Genomic DNA, 4580 nt, shown 5'->3' with positions numbered 1-4580 from the left:
TTCGGTTTCGATCAAGACACCCCTGCCTACTTACCTTAAAAAAACGACTAATGATCAACCGATCACAGAGGTCCTTTTCCAGCAACTTCAAATCAGAAAGCCCCGACTCCCATAAAGAATGCTTGCAGATCTTTCTTTTTATTACGATGACGATATGGACCTCATTACTGTCTCATTTTCTTATATTTATATAAGTTCTTTTTTTTGGATTCGACATAACAAGAACAGAATCACGCTTTGTAGGATTTGAACCTACGACATTGGGTTTTGGAGACACACGTTCTACCGAACTGAACTAAGAGCGCTTTCCGGGAGATAAAGCAGTAAAGAAAAGGATGATTTTTGTACCGCATGCATATAGAAAAATGAAACTCTGAATTTTGTCCAATTTCAATCAATCTCAATTGATCCCTCGTTACTGCCCATAGGAGAAGTAATAGGTAGGGATGACAGGATTTGAACCCCTGCCTTGTTTTCCACATCATAATTTATTCCTCCATCTATATACAACTTTCTTGTCATTTCTTATTTTTGGTTTCATATAATAAATGATATACATCTGAAACCCAACCTAACGTATAAAGAATGAATATTTATCGGTAATGCTCAGGAAGAAAGAAAGGGTCATCTTTTTGATTTTTATTCCACCCTCATGTACCCTTCTTTGCATTTTTTCTAAAGCCTGTTCAACCTCATATCACCTAGAACAAGTCATGGACTTCTTCAATGAAAGAAAGTCTCATGGAAACGTTTTCAACGAAATAAGAACCATACAAAATAGATTTCTTGATCTTTTTATTTAGGAAAACGGATTTTTTCACAGTTTTTTCTTTTATCCTAAAGATATGCAGAACGAGTGTATTATGAAATGTTCGTTGTCTAGCTTTGCATACATCGCTACTTAATCGTTTAGTGGTTATCGATGAAATTACTTCACCATAAAGAAAATATTATTGAAGTTTATATATATATATATTATTGGTTGCTTTTGTTTATGTCCAATTGGAAAAGTTGATCTTCTAAATTCATATGTTTAGCCTAAAGTACATAACTTGTGTTCCTCCCTAGTTCTTGCAAAGCCACCTAATCAAGCCTCACCTCATTTGTAGTTATAACATGTTCAGCTGAAAGCAAACTCCAAATAAAATTGGTTTACTATTAGTAACACATATACTTTTTTACCTTAGCTCTTTCTTTATTGTTCATTGAGCAGTTCAAATGCTTTGATTGCTTATCAGATAAGAGGTAAAAATATTCTTCATTCGTTTATTTTGTTAATTCCAAATTGCATTCAAATCCATTCTTTCTCATAACTTGAGAATATGTACAGCGCAGAACAGAAAAGAAGGCTGATTTGATGAGTTGTAGGGGCGGACCCACTTCCACTGATTTCTTGCGGGAAGGTTCTATAAGGGAAGAAGAATCAGAGCTGTGACCTGGTAACCTTGATTTCTTTCGGAACGTCATTACGAGAGTAACAAAGAAAGAATAACGTAGATAGGAAGGAGCGAGCCGAGCTCCAAGGATAATGAATTGGTATGCCGGGTGCTTACTTGAGCAAGAAGCCAAGTTATCGATAATCAAAGAAAGGTGTGAGTGAACGAGCCCAACTTTCCGATTCAAATATGACTCCTTTCCACTTTCAACAAATAGAGAAATCTCCGCTAGGCTAGCAGTGGGTAACCAACGTAGTGCCCCATTCGTTCCATGACATCCAATCAGTTCTCCTCGGATTCCAATCCAATCTCCCAATCAGTGAGAAATAGACGGTCGGATGAGATCTCGAACATTGTCCCTACCTACTGAGGAATCAAAAGTGTACGTAGAAAAATAGAGTGTTGGAAATGCATCGAGGAGAACTTACCTTATGAGTCACTACTCCGGCACTGGGCAGGAATACTACTAGCGAGGCTTATAGGCGGCTAGTTCTTAAAGAAATCTGTCAGCTATAACCTAGCCTATTGAATCTGGTACGCCCGAAGCACGAAACTAGATAGGTAGCCCTACCTACGACTAGAAAAGTATCGTATTTTTTTCTTCCAGTAAATCTTCCACTCATTCCTTCCATTATGGAATATCATTTGGAGTGTATTTTCCCTCTCAAAAAAGGCTTCGCCCTCACTTCACTAAACTTATTGGAAATGCCTAGGACAGAGTTCATTCACTTGCCCAGCAGCCCTACTCCTCATAGTTGATCCGAATTTCTATCCCTGATTGACTCAATCAGGAAGAGGAAGACTTGATAAAAGATGAAAAGAAAGGATTGATTACCTTTTGAAGTCAAGAAAAGAAAGGAAAGGGCTATTTATGAGTTTATGTAGATGAAGTTTCAGATTCTTGGATGAGCGGAACATCTTTGAGACAAATCATCTCTACCCGGGTACATAGCTTCATCCAAACCATGGATCCACGAATTGTTGACTCACTCTAGAAAAGAGCTTCGTAGTTGGGAGCTCTGAACCGATGATCAATATGGTTTCCTAGGATGAGAACTATGGTTTACTACTTGAAAGAAAGTTGTTTTATCTTTTTTTCACTTTTTGAGGTGTTTTGCCTAGTCTGAATTTCCCCTTCTTCTATTTGATCAAGATGGATAGCAAAAAAGCATGAATAGGCCTACTGGGATGGAAGGAGAGAAGGACTGAACGAGAAAAGGAAATACCTCTTTGTTTACCTTGGAATGAATTGCTCAACTACTTAGGTAACGAAACGAAACGTTCATCTACGATCTTTCTTAAAAAAAGATAGGACTGTACGGCAGTTCTCGTTAGTAGATTCGCAGAACAGAAGAAGAAGTTCACTCTGACTTGCGCACTACAAAAAGGCAGCCAACGACTTCGGACGTACTCCGTCTTTCGAGCCTCTGTTTAGCTTCAAAAGATAAGGCGCTAGTGCAACGAACGCTGCTTTGGTGCGTCCCACCCCAACTAACTAGTGCTTGACTTGACTTTCCCCCGCGCCCTATCCAATGAATAAGGAGAAGGCCGGCCTATCAATGACAGAGCCAGTCTGATCTCCTTTATACTGACCTCAAACAACGAGCGAAGTCGAGATATTGATGAGAAAGGGGCTTTTCTCAAGGCCAAAGAGTGCTCTTTGAAGGCTACTATGCATCCTTACGAATACAAGAGTGGTTTTTTTTGTTTTGGGTATAGCAGGACTTGAACCTGCGACCATTAGGTTAAAAGCCCAATGCTCTACCAACTGAGCTATACACCCGATTTTACAAGAAGGCTTGGTGCGGAAAAGAAAAGAGGGCGGCCTGGCCCCTTTTCTTCTTATCATATCACAAGGGCGCGGCTCTGTATGGTATAGTACTGTGGAGCAAGTTTGGGAGTCCTTTCCACTCATTGAGGATTCTATCTAAAAAAGAAGGTCAACGGGGGAGACTACTTTGAAGTCCGGGCTGAACAAACTACTTCTCCTGCTACCAAAACAGAGAAATAAGGAAATAAGATGGATTCGTCTAATAAAATACCCAATGCCTGTTGTTGAAGAATTGTTGGATGAGTTATCTTGTGCTGTTTGGTTTACTAAGCTGGATCTAAGAGCTGGTTACCATCAGATAAGATTACATGAAGCAGACGAATACAAAACGGCATTCAAGACCCACGTCACTATGAATTTTAGGCTATTTGGGCTCACAAATGCACCACCCACCCTCCAGAGTGCTATGAACACAATTCTGGCTGAGCTGACTAGGGTTTGTGTACTTGTTTTTGTTGATGACATCTTAATCTACAGCAAATCCTTGCAAGATCATGTCACCCATTTGCAGCAAGTATTTGACCTTCTGAAGCAGAATCAACTATATGTGAAGTTGAATAAATGTTCATTTGCTCAACCACAGATAGAATACCTGGGTCATGTCATTAGTGGGCAAGGGGTGGCTACAGACTAAAAGAAGATCCTCACAGTGAAAGAGGCCTACTTCCAAGTCAAGCACATTAGAGTGTGGGCTTAGCAGGACAGGCGTTTCATTCACAGGAGCTTAGCTCATTTGACTGCTCAAAGACTTAAAACACCAATGCAGCACAAAGCTTTCCTTTCCTCAAGCTCATGGGATCACAATATACCATCCAATAAAAGGCTCAGAGAATAGGGCAGCTGATGCACCACTATCTAGATTACATGAGCCAGATGAACTCAATACCATTACTTCCTGTCAACCACAATGGCTCACTGATATTGTTGCAGGGTACAGCAAAGACACATTCACCCAGAATTGACTATCTGAATTGGCAGTCCTGAGCACTCACAAGAATAGCAAATATTCATTGCATAATGGGGTCATTCGATATAGAGGAAGAGTATGGGTTGGTGCAAACTTCTAAATGAAAAAAAAACATCTTGCAAGCACTTCATGCCAGTGGTATTGGTGCCCACTCTGGCATTACTGCTACTTATCACCGCATCAAGGCACTATTTGCTTGGACAGGAATCTTTCAATCAGTGGAATCTTTTGTCAACAAGTGTCAAATCTGTCAGCAAGCTAAGGTAGAACATTAAAAACTCCCTGGCCTCTTCGATCCTCTACCCATTCCTGATGAAGCATGGTCCATTATCAGCATTGACTTCAT

The 4580-nt window shown here is 40.0% G+C and overlaps 1 non-coding gene across 1 annotated transcript; it reads right to left on the bottom strand.

Moving 5' to 3' along the window:
• Positions 1-3146: 3146 nt before the first annotated feature.
• On the bottom strand, positions 3147-3219 carry TRNAK-UUU. Its single transcript has one exon. It is a non-coding gene; the product is annotated as a tRNA-Lys (tRNA).
• Positions 3220-4580: the final 1361 nt, after the last annotated feature.

Source organism: Triticum dicoccoides, chromosome 5A (genome assembly GCF_002162155.2).
Source record: "Triticum dicoccoides isolate Atlit2015 ecotype Zavitan chromosome 5A, WEW_v2.0, whole genome shotgun sequence".
In the NCBI taxonomy this organism is placed as follows: Eukaryota; Viridiplantae; Streptophyta; class Magnoliopsida; order Poales; family Poaceae; genus Triticum; species Triticum dicoccoides.
The sequence above is the reverse complement of the archived record's forward strand: the minus strand, read 5'-3'. Positions and strand labels throughout refer to the sequence as shown.